Source organism: Agelaius phoeniceus, chromosome 3, assembly GCF_051311805.1.
Source record: "Agelaius phoeniceus isolate bAgePho1 chromosome 3, bAgePho1.hap1, whole genome shotgun sequence".
Taxonomy (NCBI): Eukaryota; Metazoa; Chordata; class Aves; order Passeriformes; family Icteridae; genus Agelaius; species Agelaius phoeniceus.
The window spans coordinates 49,417,645-49,441,795 of NC_135267.1; positions in this window are offsets into that span (position 1 = coordinate 49,417,645).

Here is a 24,151-nt window from a genome sequence, read left to right on the forward strand (position 1 = left end):
TGGATCAGAGTGTTCTGACAGGTAATTAAATAAATTACAGGTTTATACTTTTGTAGTGCAAAGAGTCTGTGATGTGATTTCAGCTAAGGAAACCCTACCTGCATCTTTCATTATTTCCTGTATTTCTAGTTGTCATGCTGGAAGATGAAGGATGGATTGTTCATTCAAGCAAGCTTCTCTCATAGCACTTCCATGCAAGTTATGAGAACTTTTTATAAATCTGTGTGCTCCTGCTCTTACATAACTCTATGATAAATTCCACTTTGCCTTCAGTTGCACAAGGGAAAATTTTATACTTTTAGTATTTTCAGATTCTTTTTACTGCTTGTAGATGTCAAAGAGGCCTGTACTGCAGAATTACTCTTCTTATCAATAAACAGGTTATTTAAAACAAACTTGTGTGCTTTGGAATAGGACTTGCCACAAAGTTGTGACTTGAAATACATTCATTCTCTCTACTGCCACAAGTCACAGAATTCTAGATTAATGAGCTATTTATCTGATTACTATCAAATGGGAAAAAAAAAACATTTTCCAGGCAACGATTCACTGATTTTTCTCTGATTTCTTTATAATGCTTAGATATGGAGTATCAAATTGATTCTGGAGTATCAAACTGTCCAAATGGTCCCAGTGTAAATGAGCTACAAGTAACTACTTAGTACAAAAAGTTCACACTTTTTGCTCTTTGGTTGTGTGGTAAGTCCCCATTAATATTTGCAATAATTCATAATAGTAACATATAGAATCATATGACTGAAACAAAAGTCCCTGGAAAACAATTTTTCTGGTCAGTCTTTCCTCTAGTTTATTCTTTCTTAGCTATATCATGTATCAATAACCATATTTGCTATAGTTATTGTATGGTCATACTTCCTAATTTTGATATTTAGAATGGCAGGAAGAATTATCACATCTTTCCCCCCCTACCTTGCCTGAGCTGCAGTGCTTAACAATCTTCTTTATCTTGCTGTAAGTTGAAAACGTCTCTTCAGACAGGATATGACTCACTGTAATGACCTTTGCATAAATACATAATGCAGTAGCTAAAACGCAGCCTGGCATTTATTTGTTTTCTTACCTTATGTGACAACTGAATTTGTGACTTTCCAGTTCTTTACCTCCTATATTTCCTTATAAAAACCCAGGCTCTTCTCTGCACTTCTGCCAACTACCAGTGCAAAGATGCAAAGCCTCCCCCAGAAAATGCACAGCCTCCACTGTGGTCTCTGCTGAAATTTTAATAGTACCACTCAATCCTTTAACTTTAGAAATTAAAGCTCATGTTTACAGGTCAGAGGATTGTACAGATAAAAGTATTCACTTGCAGGATATTACTGCCAAAAGGATGGACATTGTGTAAATGGCCTGTGCCAGCGAAAGACTTTGGTCAGTAAGAGTAGCAGAAATGAAATGTTTTTGTCACTGATACAAATAATGATATATTATAAAGAAGCAGGTTTATTATAAAAGTAATTTCATTCACATGTCAGGAGGAAAGATAAAGACCCTGTGATAAGGAGGCATATTCCTCTTATGTTGGAGTATGACTCAGCTGCTCTGAAGAATGAAGTTTCCATGACGTGTTCAGAGGTCAGGTACTTGACTGTAGGGTCTAATAGTCATAGTGTGACAATCAACAAATAACAAAGGTTGTGTTTGCAGAACTATGAGTCTGGGATTATGTGCACATATTTATCTCATTTGCATTTGAATTGGCAAGAGAAAGACATGTCAGTCTTTGCAGAGCTGGGGAGATAAAAAAAGGGACAAACATCTATTTCCATGGCAGCCTGAGTAGTTAACCAATGAAATCAGATTCTGGATATATGAACTATCATGCCAATCAGAATATCAACCTTATAAGGGTTTTAGCAACAAATAAGTAAACTTCAAACTCCTGCAAGACTTATTATAATGGTATAGAGGAGGTACACAGAGGAAATCAGACTTTTAAACAAAGGTTTCTGAGATCACTGTAGAAAAGGATATAGGTATTGTTTTTCAGGTTTAAAGTTCCTGCAGGAGTCATTTTCCTTAGGAGATTAAGTCTGTAAATTCAAAGAGGCAGAGTCAATGGCCAGTTATTGAAGAACCAGATCAAAATGATTAATAACAGTAAAGTTCTTGGCAATGTGTGCAGAAAGCTAAAACACAACAATACATGTGTTCTTCTTCATGTGTTTCAATTTTGACTAGCTTGACAGGTTTTATTTGATTGAGTTACCACAACAACAGAGGGAAGAAGTTTTAATAATTTGTTACCCGCAGCCACATGGGTGCTGGCCCTATTTTTCATCTGTACATCTTTTAGTACTTAAGGGATTTATTCTGCACGTATAACAGAAAAACCTAATTGTCTGGCATTTTGATGTAGTCTCAGAACTAACATTTTCCAGAGCCTGTATTTTGAGACGTGATATCAAATCACACAATTTTCTATATCCCGTGGGTTAGAAGATACAATATCTGGAAGCACCCAGAGGTAACAGATGTTTGCCAGCTGCCTCAATGCCACTAGCAAAATCCTAACAAAATCATTCTTTAATTGAAGAAATGGTGAGATTGAGCAGCATCAAACTGTTACATGCAAAGACAGTGTATCCCCATCTGAATTCCCTCTTTGGGTTTTGTGACAGGAATGTCCCTCTATTCCCTTTAACCCAGAGTCAGGTCACCCTGCACTTATCTCCAGTTAGGCTGCCAAACCTTACACTGCAGACATGGAAAGAGGGACGTGGTGTGCAACTGACAGCAGATTATGAAACCCGACTTTATATGAAGTATTTTGTCACTGCAATTTCCAGAATGATGAGGGTTTCCTCCAACTGTTAAGCACATAATTACTTTCCAGAAACTAATTCAATCTTGTGTTAAGAAGACACTGACTGGTATTTTTGCTCATGGCTGTGAGTTGCTGCAAAAGAAAAGAAAAAGTGATACGCCTAATTGTGCAACATTACTAAAATATTTGGTCTAATTAACTTCAGGAAAATTCAGATCTTAAATAATAGTAAGAGAAATTACACCATTAAATAACAGAAGTGATGCCTTTTTGCAGTGGTGACCAAAAACAGCTAATAAAAGCTGAACCTCACATTTATGTGAATAAAGCAAGCAGAGGCAAACAAGAAATAATACCTTGTTGAGAATCAACAGACCAACTGCAATATGATAATCCATTTACAAATATTCACCCAAGATGTTAAAACATATATTAGCTTAGCACAGTGGAGAAGCCTTGATTTTTGGATGTCAGCAGTAAGGGAGGTGCTGAACATCACTGCAGTCAACCTTAGCTTTGTTATCTTAACTTATATATATTCAAACAGGCCACACACAGCCTGTCAGTCTGCTCTAATTGGGGCCTTATTTCATTGATTTATACAGGCCATGAGTGCTTACTTATTTTGACAGCTTTGGCAAGGTGGATATTAAGAAAGTGAACTGTTTTATGAAATATTCTTTTTTTTTAGTTAGCTGTTACAAACATGGTAAATGTGGTATAGATACCTCTCCCTGAATCAAAATCTGAGCAAAAAATACAGAAAAATTAAAGGAGAAGGAAAGATGAAAAAGAAGGTGAGCTGCTATTAGTAATTATATATACATGGAATCTATGGAACACAGAATAATGTGTGTTGAAAGGGGCATTCAACAGTTTTGAGTTCTGAGTTTGAGTTTTGAATTCTTCCAAGGATGGAGATTCTAGAATCTTTCTTGGTACATTTTCCAGTGTAGGACTTCCCATATGTGATGAGTGTTAGCCTGGGGCTTTTTCCCCCTTACACTGATATGTCTCTCATTGCAGCTTATGACTTTTGCCTCTTTTCAACTGCTCCTTACTTCTAAGCAGCTGGCTCCAACTTATTCATATCATAGGTATATGAGGCAGCTGAGGAGCAACAAGACCTTTTCTTAGCACACACTTTTTCAGGCTGAACAACCCTGATTCTCAGACTGCTATTACCTGTCTAGTGCTCTAAACCCAAATCACTTGTTTGGCCTTCCACAAGACATATTTCAGTATAGTATTTCACATGTGTTAAGACCAGGATTTTATGTGTAGCTTATGTGGAATCAAAGTAGCATTGAAACTTAATCACCCAAAGAAATATGTTCAAACTCATCCAGCTTATTTCCAAATAGACACAAATGCAAACCACATATACAGTTTTACACACAGTATAGGAAAGATATTTTTATACTGAAGCTCTTCTTCCTGCTGAGTTGCAGCACCAGGTGCAGCCGTTGCTACCAGTCCACCACACTGTGCTCTAGAAATCAAGAATATTTTGTGTAAGGTTCCATCCAAGGAGATATTTAGGTGAATATTTACTTGTCTTTCTATTTATTTGACTTTCTTATGCACAACAAAAAACTATTTTTAAAATAATTATTGTCAAGACTAGGTTGGTTTGTCATGGATAAGAATCTACAGATGTTTGGTCAGTATGCAATTGGGAAACTCTACAAATCAAATTAGTATGCAATTTCTGACATGTTTCTCCTGCTAGGTGAAGTTTGTGAAGTGCTTTACTGATGACTTAATAACTAATTTCTGAAAAATGTGTTTTTTGCTCAGAAGACACTCTCCAAATAGCAGAGTAGTTGGACAGAAAAGCAAAAGATCACATACAATTGTGGCAGAGCTGTTGCATTTTCCAGTATGATTATTTATATTTTCCTAATTTCCAATATAATCCCCTTTGAGTTTTTACTAAAAACATTTTTAATGTCATCAAGGCTCCATTTCCCATGAATGGTTGGACAGGATGATCTTTCAAAGCCTCTTCCAATCTCATCTGTTCTATGGCTCTATGATACATTCTCAGATGTCTGCTTTAATAAACAGACATGTCATTAGTTTTAACTTTAGCTTCTTTAAAGCTTTCTTTGTTAACTCAGTAGTGCTTTTAACAGTAAAAGTAGATCTTTCTTAAGTTGGGGGAAAATTTATCATTGTACAATTTAAATGTAGTCCACAGAGAGTCAGAAATATGATGGGGTCTTAGTTTGCTGGGTTTGGGTTTGTTTTTTTTTTTAATAAAAGGTGCAATATCTGCATAACTGAGAGTTTTGGATTAAATTTAGGGTTTTCAGTGTCTTGAAAAAAAAAATTGCACTTGCACTAGTTTGTTGTAAATCAAAATCCTTCCAGTTGTTGGACAGTTCTGTGTCAGTTGTCACTTCTAAAATATCTGTGTTTGGAGCTGGAAACTCAAGCTTTTCATTCCAGTCCTTTTTTAAAATTAAGGTTTCATTGTTTATGTAAGTATTCTAGACTCAGTTTCATGGCAAGCAAAAGCAAAAGCACATGTTGTCTTAGATTTAGAAACTAAAATATTTTTATTCAGAGATGCCAACATATTTTAGTTTTGGCAAATGTAAATAATATTCTCAAGAGGGTTATTTTTTATTCTGTAGAATGTAGATTCAACATTTGCCTAAAATAGATCAATATAATATTAGTTATTTAATATTTTAGCTTATTCAAATAATTTTTTTGAAAACAAATACTAAAATATTAAAGCATAACATTTAAATATCTGGAACTGGAATAGGAGAAAATAATCTAATGTTTTCATGAAAGCATAGAAATGCTGTTTGGAAGGAATTGCCTAATTGTTTAGCCCAGGCTCTCACTCAAAGCAAGACTATCACCAACAACTGTCTGGCTCAGCTTTTGGTTTTGTAGCCCAGGCCAAAAAACCTTCAAGAAAAGAGAGGCAACCAGTTCCAGCACTGCAGCACCCTTCTGGGTATGGTTGAGGCCAGAAACAGTGCCTTGATAGCCCTTGTTGGAAATCTCTTTAATTTCTCCTCATCCAACTCATGATCTGGGAAATTCAGCCCTGCACATGGTGTTCCTTATGCAGCTCAGCAGTGTAGCTGAGTACACTCTACCAACAAGAGACTCCCAGGAGCCATCTGCAGGAGTGGCTCATGTTCCCCATAGCACCAAGTCTTTTTCAGCATGCCTGATAATTAAACTCTTGATCTCCCTGTCTCAAATAGAAAAACCAACAACTTCTTTGGAAGTTAACAGTAAATTTTAAGGGTTTTAAAGGCTTTGTCTATCTATAAATTTCAGTACATCATTTTTTACAGTGGGGTTTTTTGCTCATTTGTTTGCAGTTTTCTTCATAGGATTTTTACAGTGGTTCTTTGGGGGTTTTTCTATGCCACTGAATACCTTATTGGTATAAGAAACCACAGATAGTTTTCTCCCTTTCTTTTTTTACATTTCACTGGAAGCCATATTTGAATAGCTTTTAACATGCTTAATCTAGCCATGGTGACTACCATGAGTGAAGCATATTTCAGTGGTCTGTGGCTGCCAGGAACTGACTTCTTATACCGTCAGAAGTGAGAAAAGTCATAACACCTAAACTGAGCAGCACAGCTGAACAGAACAGATTTTAGATACCAAAATCATTTTCTCCATTGCAGTCGAGTCTTGATCTTTAGCATTATTAGTTTTGTGAAGGATAAGTTAGATGCTCACACATGTCAGTCAAAAATGGATCATGAGTGCTAATGAATGAGAGTTGCTTATTTACAGATATGGATAATGAATCCCACATTTATTCCATCTTGGTAAAGATCTCACTAGTGAAGAACAGAAAAGTGAAATTCAAACTGTATTCGTTTCCAGTTTTTTCTCATTGTGCTTATAATGATCACATACACTGGAGAAGCTGCCTGTGAGATATTTTTGTGAAGAATTAGTGCAGAGGTTATTGTCCTGGGAATTTTCCTGCAGCAAATTCCATTTAAGAGTCTTTTGAATTGGTTCATTTTCTTCATTTTTCTAACTTTTAAAAATCAAGAATATATGAAATGATAAAATGTGGAAACTATTATTTCTTCAAAATAAAAATAATTCCAATTAAGAAGCTATAGAAATCTCTTTTTAGATCCTGAATGGTGGCTTAAAAATACATAAAATGAAAGAAGACATCCAGGAAAACATTGTATTTTCTTTTCAGTTTGGGCAAGAAATGCATGATGGCATTAATCCCTTAAATTTAAGTGCCTAAATGGAAGTGGAAATGAGCACTGAGTGTGTAAGGTCCCTGCATGATCTACAGAAATCTAGTCAGACCTGTCCATGGAGCTTGTTCATCTAATTACAATAAAGATACCTGGGCCAGATTTCACTTGCACAAGCACTGGTTTCTATTACTGTGTAAGTTGCTCAAAATTTCTATTACTGCTCTTCAGGGCTGCTAGTCATAGCACAGATCCTGTGGAAAATCTGTACACTTTGGGAGAGGAGGCAGGAAACCAAGATGTCCCGATGGTGTCTAAGGCACAGAAAAGCTTAGATTCTTGTTTTAATAACAGTATTGATCCTTACCCATGTGTTCCTTCCAACTTGGGGCATTCCATGATGCATTTGGTTAGTTAAATTCCACTCACTTCACTGACAATGGGTGTAAGTCAAGGTTCTCTGATGTTTAACGCTGTTTCAAATTATGAGTACCCGGAAAGCTGTAGAAATCCCATAGTGCCGTCTCCTATCTGCCACTTGCATCTCCAAATATCTCAAATAAAAATGGTTAACTCTGTAGAGGAAAGGTCAATTTCAAGCTCTCTCTTGCTCTGTAGAAACCTATAACTATATGCATATATTTCTTAATAAAGAGTTGACTATCTTTTTTTTAAAATATATCATTTCTGCTTTAATCCATCATTCATCTTCAGGGTTTGCATTAAACCAGTGGGGAGAGAGAGTAGCTATGTAGACAGTACTTTATCTAGGTAAAGTGAATTGCTACATGAAGACATTAGTTAGCCTGAAAAATTAGTGAAGAAGTACAATTTAAATCATACTAATATTTTTTGTTTAATTACCCACTTGCTCCTCCTAGTAGATACTACACTTTAAAAAAACCTAGATTAATTTGCTAATTAAAATCACATATTTTAAGCAAGTCAAATTCTTAAAAGTTTAATGACTTCATTTTTCTCACATTACACATTGTGAGAATCAGACAGAGGGAGAGTTTTGGAGGGAGCCAATTTATGTGCAGCATTTCCAACAGAGCCATTGAATTTTCTTCTGATACTACTTTTTATATTTTGCTAATTGCTTTGGAATGGCTTTTTGTTCAAGGTAAACAACCAGTGAGAACTTCTTTTAGTCTAAAGCAGTTTTCTTCCTCCTGAAAATGAATTTAAACAGCAAAGTTGAAAAGGACGCAGGGTGGCAGGTTTTAATGCTTTTGAGTACCTTCACTTCTTCACATAATAGCGTGCCTAACAATTCTGTGCTTCATTCTTTAGCAATAAGCGGGAAAGGGCAGGCCTTAGCAGTTCTGTGGTTGCAGATGAAATCTAAAAATGTAGACAAAACAGAAATATGACAACTATGGAAGCCTATTACAATTTTAATGTGACAATGATCAAACAGAATTTCAATTATCTCTAACCAGCCACTTTTGGCTTACAAGACCACATGTAGAGGCAAAAAAAATCTGAATATGTTTACAGTGGGGTAAAAGGAAGTCGAACTAAATTATTTGGACTGTAGTTCTGCTACAAGATGAATATGTCATCTGGAGGTTGACTATCAAAAATAAACACAGGTTAGTAATATGAGCATTCAATGTTATTGGACAATAGTTAAATTAGCTGAACTTTGCACCTAGAGATTCTAGGCTTGTGTGATAATAGAAATGAAAAATCTGGACCTTGTATTTTAATATTGGTCCCAGGTCTACCACATAGACTCCAGCTTTGCAAGCTACAGCTAGTATAGACAGGTAAATAATTTATTATAATTCCAGCTTCCTAGCTTGTTTTTTCATTAGAAGCTGAGACCAGTAATATTTTTTTAAGCTTTTTGTTTTCTAATGTATTGTGCAAAACTGGAAGTGAGTTTACCATACACAGCAAATATTAATCAACTTAGGATAAATAGATAAATAATATAAAAAACTTTATTTTCAAGAAAGTAACATCCTAAAAACTATGCAAACAAAACTGTTTATGAAGTTAAAGAGCATCATAGCATGTCATATAGCATCTGCAATAACTTTCTCTGATTTTTTGTGGTGGGGGACTGGAACTTGAACTCTTGAGCCTTTATTAAGGAGTTTTCTATAGGACAAAAAAAAAAAAAGGATTTTGCAAGACTGAAAAATCTCTCTTCTCTGGATGTAGTGACTACTTCTAACCTGCCCAGTGACTCTAAGCCTCTCTATATATGCCATAATAGTAATTTTACACCTATACAAGTCACATAATTAAAGCTTCAGGACATAACGGTAAATAGGATAAAGTTAAGAGTCTTGATTTAAACCCCTCAAAGGGATAGATGCCACAGCATACTGTACTGTGATGATTGACTGATGTGGCAAGATTTGATACTGAAGGATTGCAGAGGTGACTTCTGTGAGAAGGGGCTGAGCCTTTTCCCATGGCCCCCACAGCCAGTCCCACCCAGCTCTAACGATGAGAACATCCTGGAGGCCTCTCAGATATAACATACTTAAGAAAAGGTGTAGGATGCTGTGCAAAAGCCATTAGCAAGAGGAGTGCTGAAAAATTGACGGAAACAGCCTTGTGGATACCAAGATCAACAAAGAAGGAGATGGAGGAGGTGCCAGAGCAGAGATTCCCCTGCAGCCCATGCTGAAGGCCATGGTGAAATGGATTGCTGTGTTGCAGCCCATGGAACATTGCCATGCAGCAGATATCCACCTGCAGTCCCTGGAGGCCTCCATGCCAGAGCAGGTGGACATGCCCTCAAAGAAGCTGCAGCCCGCAGACAGCCCTTGCAGGAGCAAAGTATTCTTTTGATTTTTCTTCCTTGTTTTACACCTTGTAATAATACCCAAGCTACCTCAAAAGCTATAAAAGCACCAGTAAAACACCTTTATCTTGTTTTTCAACTTCAGGTGTACTTTCCACTATCTTACTCTATTTTGTATTATTAAACTGGTCTTTCAGGAATTAAGGACCCTTCTTTCAAACACCGAAATTGTTTTTTCATCACCTTGGTGATGATTTTTTGCACATATAATCTTTCATGTCTTGTCCTTTATATCACACTCTACTGGAGCCATATAATCTGTGAGTCTGGATTTTTTAGTAACTTCAGTAGAAGCTGAATATACTCCTCATATTCAATACAGAAATGCACAATAAGGAATACAGAGAAAATAGTAACAGTAAATTTTTGAAATTTGACACCACAAAATAAAAACTGAATTGTCAGACATTACTTAAAGAGTTATATTTTTGCATTGTTATCATGCTATTCTTTATATATCATTCAGATAGTGAACAAAATGTCGTGTTATTTCTAATAGCAAACAAAAATTGAATGTACAGGTAATGTCATTCACAGCATATCTCTGTTTTTGCACATTCAAGAGAATTTTGCTAAGTCATAGAAAAGTGTTGAACATGTGTATCAATACACTTATATGTGTGTGTATTAACAGGTGCATGGTATAAATTTTTAAAATATTTTCTTTTAAATAGATAACAAGTGAGATGACTTTTTAATGGGTTACATTAGTAAAACAATAGTCAAGGTAGATATTTTCTCTGGGCTTATTCTTAAAAGAACAATCACTACCTGTTGTTAACTTGAATCTGACTTACCATGAGTTTTCTATAGCTCCATCTTTGTACAATTTTTTGCAATGCTTAATGCTAAGATCAATGTTAGTGATAGTAGGACCTGTCCTTATTTTTTGGTGCAAAAGCTGCGCAAAGAGCAGTTTCCTATTCATAAACATCACTGAGTTCTTCTAATAGTCTTTTCTATTTATGTTTTTATAGTATGCATTTTCTTTCTTCATTTGAATTGTAGTAGCAAAGTACCTTGTTCTTACTCCTTAGAAGCAAATACAGATATATGTCTAATTGGTATCTACAATGTGCTCTTACCTAAGTTAAGCAGGTTATTATGAAATTACCTGTGTTCCCACTGCACTATAATATCATTTACAGACTTGCTGATTTCTCAAGACACAGAGACCTCATCCAGAAATGATGAAGGAGGCTTATGGTATGATTTCCCATTAGTAATCAAAATTATTGATGTTTACTGTATTATAGCATGACACACATAATAAATATAATCAGTCCAAGAAACATTTTTGGCATGAAAATATTACTTTATGAAACAATCTTTGTTTCAAATGCAAATTTTCAGATGCTAATCAGTGTTTTTCTCCATAAACTGGAGAAAAATGTGTCTCCATATGTTAAACACTAATTTTTTCATAGAATGTAATTTTTAAAATATGCATATTTGAGAGCATAAAAGCCCTTCTGTGTTTGAGTAATCCAAGAGATGAAAAATAAGTTTCACACTGGCCCTTGTTATCAGAGCAATGATTCACAGAATAAGAACAGTTCATGATATCCCCAAATACTTGATGGAGTTTATGTAGAAGGAATAAAAATGCTTCATATCCTGTCGTATACTTACTGGTTTCAGCTGGAGTCCCCCAAAGTCTGTATTAAAATGACATGCTTCGCAAAGAAAATGTCTGATTAAAACATTGCAAAGATTTGAAACAGCAATACTATAAATTGTTTACATCCATAAACACAGAATAATGTGATTTCAAATTTAACTCGGAAGACACTAAGAGACCAGGTAAATAGCAGTCTATAATGATAATCTTGCATAGAGTAATTTTAAAATGTAATGATGTACAGGTAGTCAGGATCTTGTTTTTCCTTTTCATTTAAAGAAACAACATTAGAAAAACCTCTTAGTCAAGTATTTCAGTGATTAGAAATTAAATTGTAAATGAGTGAACGTAATTGCAAAATTTATCTTTCATTGCAAAAATGTTGAGGTTCTCGTTGCAGTGCACAGCTGAAAGAGCTTCAGAGGTACTCAAAGGAATTTGCACCTGCTAAAATGAGCTCTTCTGAAGTAACAGGTGCTCCACAGGTTGTTCCAGGTATGCTGTATTTCAACAGAACCATCTTAAAATGATGGAAGTGTGGTGGGATCACTCCCATGTCAGCCACTAGGGAAAAACATCATCTGGTGACAAGCACCATATTTCATGAACTCTGTGTTTTCCTTGAATGACTTTACTTCAAATAATCATGAAATATCACTCTTGGTCTATAGTAGCATATGAGGTCAAGGTGGTTTTCAAGCACGGACTACATGTCCAAGAATGTACTAGATACATTAATTTTCACCTTTCCAGTTGTTTTATTTGTTGATTCTGCACAGGTTGGCTCTGATCTATCTCTGGGTCAACCTGAGTTGTTTTAATCTGTTGACACTGCTGTCCAGTACAATTAGAACTGGTGGGCAAGTCCATTCTAAAACCGCTTCGGAAAGCAATCAAGTAATTCATTGGATAAACATCTATCCCTACACCTCTATGTGTCTATGTCAGTGAACAGTAGTCTTTTAGAAAATTTTATAATATACACAGGTTTCACAGGAGGACATGATACACAATGACACCAAAATTCCTCAGTTTTTCATTATATTTCTGAATGAAATAAGAACTTATGGTTGTGTATGTTTTGGAGTTACGATTGCATTTGAAAATGTTTCATCCAACAATAATTTATAAGGTATTAGAAATATATATTTATGATTTGTAAAGTGTCACATTTCAAGACAAATGGGTAAAATACTCAGATATTCACAAAGGCTTCCAGTGAAGTTGTGTTGCTCTGTTTCTTTTGTGGTATCTACATTAAGTGGTCTGTTTTCTAACTACTGGAGAGTTACTTTGCATCCTTTGAATACTGAAAGTATTTGATGAAAAAGGACAGTAATACAATTTGCACTTTCATGTAAATTTAGCTCTTGTTCTTTCTCACCCTATTAAGTAATCTTTCCAGTGAATGGAATACAAAAACTAGAAACCTGCAACACAACAAATAAATAGCTTTTGACAGACTATGGGAGAAATTATATCCATTGATTTATAGAATGAGGACTAATCAAGTGATCTTAAAACCCTTAATCCTGCAAAGGTATTCACACTGTTTAGTAAATGTATATAATGCCTTTTATGAAATGAGAAATTCATCTACTATACACACTAGAGATAATTATAAAGCTCCAGAGACTTCAATGAAATAGAAGTAAATTCCTCTGCGAAACTTTTACACAGGTATATACATCTTTGCAGATCTTCATCTTCTTCCTTAACATTTTCAATTAAATATTTAAGTGCTTTGTTTTTGTACAAATAAATATTTCTAGCTGAATTTAAATTTAGGGGTTTAGTTTAGAACATACATAATACGATAGTCTAATGTGGAGGAAGAGAAATTTTTTATAGTGTTTGCTTCAGTTATAATAGTAGCATTTATGTAGGAATTTGTGCTGCAACCACGCTGAAAATATCCCAGTGGATATAATTTGAGAACTCACTGTATATCTATAATCATGATTTTCAGAACATTTTCTATAAAGCATCTTAGAAAATTTTCCCCCCTCTAATCCTGCCATGCTTTACCCCATGGACATTTTCCCATTCTTTTCTTCAGTAGTCCATAAAATTATGACAGTAGCTCTAATTCTTTGCAATTAAATTTTTGTTTGGGTCCATTAAAGTTTAATATATTCTAGCAATAAAAAATTAAGGAAAAAAACCCTAATTTGTGTAAAATGTGAAGTGTCATAAAATAGACTTGTTCTGGTAGGGGTTTAGGAATGTATTTTTTACTTCTGCAAACTTAATTCTTATGGTGTGATAGAAAATACTTTCCCACTTTACACATAAAGGCAAGCAAAAGCAGTCTTGGAAATGGCAAATCATTCCTTATTTCTAAGAACTACAGAAGCCATGTCTGCTTTCAGATATGCAGGCACTATGTGTATCTTGTAAAATCAGTGACTGTGAAGTCACATATGCAAGTATGACATAGGTTTTTGAGTCAGGGCTTGGTTTCATTTTATACCTTTTTATAAATTGAGTAGAGAAAAGGCAATTTATAGAGCAAGAAATTAAATATCAGCAATGCAGTAAGTCATAGGTTAGAAAAACCACTGAATGAGAACATTATCCCTGCAGTAACAACAGAGCTGTGTCCAGCAATCAGAGGATTGCAAATTGAAGTAAAAATGTAAATGCATGTAAAACAAGCTCATTTTAACTGAGGTCAGAAACTGGTTCTGAATGGAGTTACAGAGAAAATGCACTTCAAACACGTAATATCCGAAATAGAAATTAATTGTATTACAGAACCAAGAAAGGCAAACTTATTTAGCCTTAGAGGCACGACAAGTCTCTTTTGATTTATTTAGAATTGCAGGACAGTCTGCTTGTTGGTGATAAACACTCATTGCTCACGACAGAAGTACCCATCCAAAGAATACTTGTGAGTACAACTCTTACACTGCCAAGATGGAAATGATGAATGAAAGTAAAACTTAGTTCAAAACACTGTAATTCTCTAGTATTTTGCCTAAAGAAGTTTAGATGAATTCTAAAACTTCCCATGTGACATAAAATTAATGACTAGAAGGATAGAGGTGAAGATTTTTTAGCTTGTTCAAATACCAGGTTTTTTTAATTGATATGGAACAATTTACAAAGACACACAACACAAAAATACTAAGTCCTACAGAATCTGGATCAGATTCTTTTTCTCAGCAGTGTTGTTTGGCAAGCACAATTCTGTCTTACAGCTGCCAGGGCTTTGTAATTAAACCAAGTGCTTTATAGAAGGAGAGGCATTCATCTTAGGCTGTCCTCTGCATCCAGTGCAAGGCTTAGAAAGGGCTGGTGCAGCCTCCACAACTCACAGCTTTTATGGCCTTTAGAGTCTCGTCATGAGGCTCTTGCAGTGCTTCCACCTCTCTGGCCAAGTTACAAAAGACACAGAGAGTACACATGGCTACTGCTACCACCTCTTGGCTATTCTGACACTGGGAAGACAAGATCTACAGGCTAGCTTATAATATGTGTAGTATTGGGATCTAGATGGGGTTGGTTTTGATTGGCTTTCAGGTTTGGTTGGTTTTGTATTGTTATACAGGCAGTAATTTTGTCATTTCCTTGGTAGACAAGATGTATGATTTCAGCAGTTTGCAGTCAGACTGCTTTCTTCATTATACTTTCAGGTAGCCTTTTTCCACCATTCCTTCACACAAAATTTTTATGGATTCAATTTATAAAATCAAGACTATTCTTATAGAACATTTTTGAACAGAATGTTGCATTTCATATCTGTTCCTATCCTGTTCTAGATGCCTTCAAGCTTTTTCATCTTGTCTCCAATTTCATTTCAATCCAGTGACAGCCTGAACCAAAACTCTATGGGGAAGAAAGACATGGTTCTTTGCAGCTCCTTTCTTCTCTTAGACAGTCGTCACACAGCGTCAAGGTGCAGGATTGCCAACCTTCTTCTGGTTCTGGTGCTGATATTTCCTGGAAATTCTCCTGGTTCTATCACTGTAAACAGAGCCTTTGTCTAACAGTAACTTTAATTGACAAGGCAAAGTTGAAGACAAAAATGTCAAAGAAAATGGGTAATATTTCTGCCATGGAATTTTTGTACATTTGCTGCACTCCGATGGCAATTACAATTGTCAGAATTTTCTTTAACCTATTTTATGCACAGTCAGGCCTTAATAGGCTGGGAGAAAGGAGAAAAGTGTGCAGTGTCTGACAGAAATTCTTCCATGAAGCACATGAGCCAAGATGAACACGATCTAATTATCAGCTCACAGAAAACTGTTTGCTGTCTCATGTAATTAATAAGGCAGTCTATAAAAAAGGGGAAGAACAATTTATGTAGCGCTCAAAATTTCCAAGACTCTGGACCACTATGCTTGAAAGCAAGGTCTGTAGAAGAGGCATACTGATTTCTTTATGAATAGGTGAACAATGGTATTTATAAATGTTGAGAGGTTTGTTTTGTACATTGCATGTTTTCTCATTGTGCCAATTGTTACTAGAACAAGTTAAAGCATTAGTCCTGAGTTATTTCTTTTTATAGCCTTCCCAATGGCATCTTGGTTTTGCTTTTGCTCAGCTGATCTATGCACCTTAACATTGCCAGGATTGACCCCATCATAGTATATAGGCTTTTAGACATGTTCATGAGCTGAAACATATTTGACATAAAGGTGAATCTATTTTTTATAGTTTTCTTGAATCAGATGCAGCAGCATTAGAAGAATGAATAACCCAGTGCCGGAATGAAATCCAAGAGCACACAAAGCCTCACTGACTTCACTCATGGCAATGAGGAAGGATAAAGAGCTGTTAAAAGTTGCCATCCACGGTAAGAGCTTCAGATGTAGAATTGCAACTGTAACATCTGCCAATTCTTCATTAAATTTGCAATGAGATTTTGTAATATTCAGGCATTTTTTGAAGGGAAAAACAGCAGCCATAGACAGAAATGTACTTCTGTACTTTCATTTTCCTCTAAGTAGAATTTATGGGGTTTTTTCATGATCCCAAACACATCACCATCCTAGATGCTGTTACTACTTTGGCATTTTTTATTTCTTTGCCACACAGGCTGTACACTGGTTCTATTCATAATTTTTATAAAACAAATTACCCACCTGCTGAGATGAATGTTGAGGAAGACACAAGACACCACTAAGGTTTGGGAACTCGTGCAGGGGTAGGGAGGAAACTGTTGCCATGAACTTTGAAGACAAACTACTGAACATTTTGTGCGCACTGTTCACAGCTAAGTAGATTCTAAACTGCTTCTTTTATTTTTCCAGCACAGTTAGTGTGACACACTCCAGATTAAAATGTAATCTGAATGGCAAGTATTTGTAGGTTTTTTAGTTTACATTGACTATCCCATGCAAAGTATCTTCAGAACAATAATCATTCCCAATAACATGAACTGGAGATTTTTCTTTTAGTATCATGGATGATTCAGGCACAGAAGCAACTATGCAAGCTCTGAGATTGGAAAGCAGGAGATTTTACACGTTTGAGCAAATAAGAGAGGAGATGATAGAGATTTTATCCTTTACCTAATACTTTAATCCAGTGGCCACTTGGCAACACTGAATGCTGACATACCTCATAATGACACAATTGGTTATATTTTTACAGAACCTCATACCTCTGGGTAATACCAGTATCAGGACTTTTGTAGGGAAGAAGCAGAGATTACAGATGTGTGTGGATACCCTACATATTTGTCATCAGGTGGTAAAGAACATTCAAGAAACCAAAGCTATGCTTAGTTATCCTTATGGAGGTAAGCTATCCATTACTGGCTGTGTACAGAATAATAAAATCATTCTCTACAGATTTTTACTATGCTTGAGTTCAGCTCATAGATGAGGTCCCACAGTCACTGGGTTCAGTGGCAAAAATTAACAGTCAGTTATTTCAGTAGCTGGGTTTTAAGTTGGTGTATTAAATAAAATTGAGTGGATTTAAATTCAAAAAATCTCTCTTTCTACTCTTGTCTCTTGGGGCAGCACAGTCAGTCCTGCCTAAATTCAGGGAACCATTGATTAGATCAAATCAATGTACATGGGAAAAGGAAGAAAGAAAAGGAGCACAAGTATAATCTGGGGAACTGAGAAGTTGATACTATTTTTAAATCTTATTAAAAAAATCTAAGGCATATGTAAATTTGAGATAACACAACTCCCTTGTACCAATGCCTCGAAGGAATTTACTTCAGTAATTCATATCTAATTCCATAATTATTAAGCTGGATAATGTATTTTCAATATTTAATACCACAAATGCTTAGGTGTTTTCAAAGTAACCTTTAATTTTCACCATCAAAACTAAAGCCTTGATAAAAATCTCTTTACGTGTTTCCTATTCTGTTTAGTGATAACTGAATCAGGTTTTCTTTTTTCCTTTCAGTGTTTCAGTACTTTTGGACACCTGTCAGCCAACCAAAATTAAAAACAGAGGCTGATTAAATGGCTCTCTATGGTGCTGTTCAGGCAGCTTCATTAGTGTTTCAGCTTACGGCCACTGAGTGAGCCCCACTGCTGTAACTCCCGACAGTTCGTGGAAGCCGATTTGAAGGCACAGGATGTGGGGTATGCAATTTTGCACAGTTGCAAAGTTTTGATTGCATGAATTATACATGAAGTCCATTACAGTCAGTGCTCACTGGTGGTAACAGCACTCCAAAGGTGTAAAACAGCTTTTTCTCTAAAACAAGTAAAACTCAACCAACCAAATACAAGCCACACAAGGGAGGAAAATACAGAACAAGAAAAATAAAAATCCCAAACATTCTTTATTTGTCTATCCAATCACTAGATAGTATGAAAAATAGTTGAGAGCCTTCTAGCTCATTTTGCTGGTGTTCAGGTATGTTGAGAACTAAGGTGTCAGGAAGGAGAAAGGTGGAGGAGAAATAAACCTTCAAGGCTATGGCTGCAGATTATTGCCCACATAAAGGATTTCTCCAGCATGAACACAGCAAGCACCTCTGAAAGCTCTCAATGTCATTTCACCAAAGATGCTCCTATTTTCACTAGTTGTCTGCTCTGTCAAATGTAATGTTTTATTAAAGCTTTGGGGCTTTTTTTTTTTCTCCTTCCTTTTCCTTCTTTCTGCATGCCTTTTCAGTAGACAGGAAAGTAGTTTTAAAAAGAAAAAAGATGAGAGACAGAGCAAAACCAGCTCCAATTTCCAGTATTCTCACTTTACTCAGATGACTTACTACTTCCTTGCTATTTTTTTCATTTTCTACTGAAAGGAAAAATCTTCATTTTGGTAAAGATTTGGTGTTGGTTGTTACAAAAACACTCCTCGGTGCAGTTGTATATAAATGCCTTTAATCCTTCCTCTCTCACCACTTGAACAAATTAACTTAGCTATGTCAGAGTGTTCAGTAGCATAGCAGAACATGTGTACCAACACGTACACAGATGCTCCCATTGACATCAGTGGGAAAATTTTACCCAGGCAAACCAAGGAAGCATAAAACCCAGAAATGCCGATGCAGAAAATAAGCCAAACTGGTAAGGTTGCACTGATCAGGCAGTGAAAGCTCTTTCAGCTTCACACAGAGAGGATGTGTGTTTCCTCTTCCTCTAGCACTGACCAGAATAAGTAAAGCTGCACATGTCACACCATGGATCGTACTTACACTTGCTTCTACTGTAAGTTAAGGCAGTTTCCTCTTCCAAGGATTCTTAGTACTCATTCCACATGCCTAACATGCCCTTTCTGTCTGAGGCTAGATGTAGAGCACTGCTCATGACTATTCATTGCAATGTCTTGGCAAGACTTTCACAGCCTTAATATGTCAAAAAACAAATGTTCATGGAGTAATACTTGTACCTTGAAGTACTTATGTTAAGAAAAAGACATTGGCAAATTAGTGTAAGGCAAACTGCCTAACCCCTCAAACATTTTTTTCTGGATTCTTGAAAACACAAAGTATTGGCTCTCTCAGCAAGTTCAAAACTTCTTTGCATGTGCCATGTGAGACCAAGTTTCACACCATTTCAGTTAAAAGTTCTTCTGTAGTGTAATCCTTGTACATAATTTCAGTTACAAAACTTCTGAATTAATTCAGCTGTGGATTTTTGTGGGGAAGGATACTCATCTCTGTTGCAATTGCTTTCTACAGGTGACCCTGAGGAGCCATGTACTTCTCAGTACCTGATGCTGTGCTGTTCCACAGCCACCAATACCAGACTTTTGCACTGTCGCATTATCCGGCAGTACTAAACTCATCTATATCACACATAAGCACACAATCACATTTCTTAGCCAGAAAAGACATGACATGACACAGCCTACCCCTCGGAGTATTTTGTCTCCCTGATTTTGTACATACTTTACATCACACACACTTGTCAGAAAGCTCTCAAACATTCTTTGAAGAAAGCTGAAAAAGAAATACAAGCTTGTGTCACTCTGCAATAGAATGTCTGCAGCATTTTTGAACCTGTGCTATGTTGTCATCTTATCACAAAGGTCCCATACCTTCTCAGCAATTTCTCATGGGCATCTCCTCACAGCACTGCCTCCACTTCCTTCACAGTACATCCAAGAAACTCCAACTCCCTCCTCACCCTGCTAACCCACTCTTTTGTAGCACTCATCCTTATTAGACACAGCTGTGGCCTGTTAAGGGCAGGCCTACTCCTAATCTTTGGTGATTAGTTCAGCTGCAACTCTTCAGGGGTGAGATTACCTTCTGCACTATCTTTATTTTCTTACATTCTATCTCCCCACAATGCTAAGACACCTACATTAATATTTACCATTTATTATATTATTGAACCATGGTCTGAACAGACCCATAAGCAGTGACTTATGTACCAAAATTTGCAAAAGTTGTGCCAAGAAAAATTTCTCTTTAGGAAAAACCAACCTTTCTGTATTTTTTCATACTAGGAATGAAATTCCATCATTCTTACCTCTGATGTTTTTCCTGCCTATTCAACAGTAAACCTGTCTACATATTTTTATCCACTTTTATATCAGAGTAAATTTCTGTAGGAAATTAGACACAACCATAAACAAACGGGCTGTGTCTGAAGCAGCAGTTTCTCCTTAACGACAAGGTATAATTTTGAGCAGGTAATGACAAAAATACCAAAGCCAAGCCCTGTTTCTGCAGTGAGTACGCATGTCTGGAGGATAACAGCATAGTTTATGTCATGACACTCCTCCTCCACCTCACTACGTTTTTGTAAAGTAATTCTGCAATTGTCATTCATAATACAGTAGATTGAACTATCATGAGATCAGTCACAACTAACCTGTTCAATATGACTGCATTTTATAAGCAAGCATATTCCTCCTGGATATCTGACCAGAATCAGCTGTTCACTTCCTGGGGACATTGATATTGATCTCTCTGCTTTCCTGCTCTTTCCTCCCCTCTACTCTTACTTTTTACATGGCCAAATTCTATTTTAAACCCTTCAGGGCAAATAATCTCTATCAAAACTTGTCTCCGCTGCAAACACACAGGGAAGCAGAGTGCATGATATCCCTCTGCCTTAGGTTTGCACAGCAAGCTTTTGTAGCAGGAGAGCTACAGGGCAGGGAGGCTTCTGTGAGGAGCTGGAGAAGCTTCTCCCTTGTCCAACAGAACTAATTCTAATCAGCTCCAAGATAGATCCACTGCAGGACAAGACCAAGCCCATCATTGACAGTGGTAGTGCCTTTGGAATAAAAGATTTAAGTGTCTAGGGGAAATGAATCTGGGCTACAGAATCTGCAGCCAGAGAAGAAATGGTACTTGCTGCAAGTTTGGTTTCTAATATATTTGATATATAAGCATGAAATCTGCAATTCCTCACCCTCTCTGATAGTAAGGATCTGCCCTCCTCAGAAGACCAGATTGACAAGAGAGTTTGACACCCAATGAGCTGGAGAACTGAGACATAAAGCTTCCTCTATCCCTTAGAGATGAAAGGCATCCATACCTTTACCTGGATCATGCTGACTTGGACCACGCCGTGCCATCTAACAGGTTGCATTGTGAAGTTCTCGGTGTTTGGGTTTTTTTGCAATGTGTAGAAACACACATAAGAATGAGATCACTGACCTAAGACTGCAGGCAGTTAATATTTTCAGTAAAAAATAGGTGTAAATATAAAGGATGATGTAAGGATAAGAGAAGGAAGCCAGTAAAAGGGGATGATTCAGAGAATCAAACCAATGTGTTCAATCTATTAATCTTACGAAACAGAAAATCTGTAACTGTTGCAAGGTAGACCTTAATTCAGGGAAATAGGAACATTTCTGGCGAGCACAAAACAAAGACATGACCATTTCATGGAATTATGAAGAGGCAGATATATTTTTTTCTCCATATCTTGTTTTGAAGTAGGGATGAAAATATATATTTTTTTTATTTAAGGGAGGTTTAATGTCCATTTCTAGATGAGAACGCTTCTTTTATCTGCTTTCTCTAAGTATTTCTAACTATATAAATTATATAAATGTAATATTAAAAATGTTTATTTTAGTTTAAGTGTGAGGAAAACAATGCTAGTTTTCCATTGCCAGGAGTCACAGTCTTAGCACCTGCTATGACTTTCATGGGACTCTATTTAATCAATGGCACTTTACCAGGACTCCCAAGTCCTTGCCTCAGAGATACTTACCCAATCAGTCAGTAAGAGTAATTTACTCTTTGGTCCATTCCTGGTGGAAGACTGATGAATCTAATAAAGTTCCTGTTAGACCTTGCCTTCAGTCTGTCTACGTCTCTGAACAGCAGACCTGCCTTCAAAAATACAGATTGGTCTTTCAACCTTGGTCATCTAACTTTACCAAAGAGTGCACTGTTTTACCTCCTCCAGGTCCCTGGTAAAGATGTTAAACAAGACTACCAGGTCCCAGGAAAGAATTCTAATGAATTATACTTGTAACTTGCAGTCAGGGAGATTGTAAACTATTAACTACTACCTACCCCCTGAGTCATGCAATCCAGGACATTTCTACTCATTTTGAAATAAATTTATGCTATCATGTCCAAACCTGTGACAAGGGTGTTAGAGAACATTGTGTTGAAAACCTCACTAAAGTCCCTTTTCCTATCTGTGACTAAGGGAAAATCAACATTCTCCTTCCTCTCTAGATCCAGTAGTTTTATCCCACAAAGTAACTGTAAGACTCAACCTGCTATATGTCACTCCAGGTTAGCTTTTCAAATCTGTTTCTTCATGTGTGTCAAAATTGCTTCCAAGAAGAGTTGCTCTGTAATTTTCATAGCTACTGAAGGGAGGCTGAAAAACTCATAGTTATTTCAATTTTCCTCAGACTGCCTGAAGACAATTAAAATACTTGTCTCCTCCTGCTGTTCTTCCAGTACACTTGTGTGCAACACACCTAATCCTATGAATTAGTGTGAATCAAACTCTCTTTAAAAAATCCATTACTCCAACTTTCACATTGGTTGGTTGGTTCTCTCCTTCTGCAACCTTGCCTCAAAACAGAGAGGCCCAGGAGACCTCGTTGGTGAAAATCAATGAAGGCATTGAGTACCTCATCCTCATCTGGTATTCAATGTCACTACATCACTCACCTCCTTCAGCAGTGAGTCAACGTTTTCATTGCTGGTTTATTTGCTGTCAGTGTCAGTGCAGTCACAAAAGCTCTTCTTTTTCCATGGCCATCCCTTGCCAATTTTAAGTCTACTCAAACTTTTACTTTTCCATCAGCATTCCTGCATGACCAGGCAATGTTTCAGTATTCCTCCATTATATCCTATCCTTGCTTCTGCTTGCTGTAGATACTTTTTTTGGTTTGGTTTGGATTTTTTGTTTTGGTTAATCATCAGTATGCCTGTTTGTTCATGGTAAGTCCACTTGTTTTCCAGAACACATCATTCCTGTGCTTGGAGGAGGTTTGTTCTCAAAGATATGACAGTACTCTTAAGCTTCTCTGCCCTTCAGAGCTGCATCTCACAGGATCTTTTCTACCACTTCTGAATAAGTAAAAGTCTGTTCCAGTGAAGTTCAAGGTCTGTACTCTTCTTGCCTTCCTCACTTCCCTCAGGATTTTGAACTTCCCCATGTCATATGTATTATGTTGCCACAAACAAAGACAGTATGTCAGAGCAGAGCACTACATGCAGAACTTGCTGTAAAACACTCAGTTGTATTCTTATTTTGCAAAAATGTTAGTCCAAGATTAGTAAAGTAGGTGAAAAATTGAACCCATTAACTTTGGCATAAGGAAATTTTTGTCACTGGGATTCTTTTGCCCAGAGTAGCTGAATCAAGTATTCAAGGACCATTAGATAAGACCAAAGTGTTGAAAAGATGACACAATTGTGAAATCACAGCATGTTCCCTTCTTCATAATGTTCTTTTAATCATTGCTCACATCTTGTGCCTAAATATCATCTTGTCTGTTAATCTAAAATTTATTAAGAATATGCAGGTCCTCCAATCATCTTTTCTTATGAAGATTATTGAACTTAACCTTAGAGGATGTTCTTCCCTGGAAAACATGGATCACAGATACATAATAGCATCAACAAATTATATATGAAAGGTGCATATGAGATCATTGGGAGTGTCAATATTGACTTTTCTCCAGGCTGTAATGGATGAGTCATACCTGAGCTAATGATTTTTCATTGTAATTCTAACCACCACATAAGTAAGAGGTGGAAAAATTAAAATGCTAGACAGATGTAACCTTTACTGATAAAATATATGTATTATTAACTTCATTACATGCAGTTTTCTTCAAAGGTC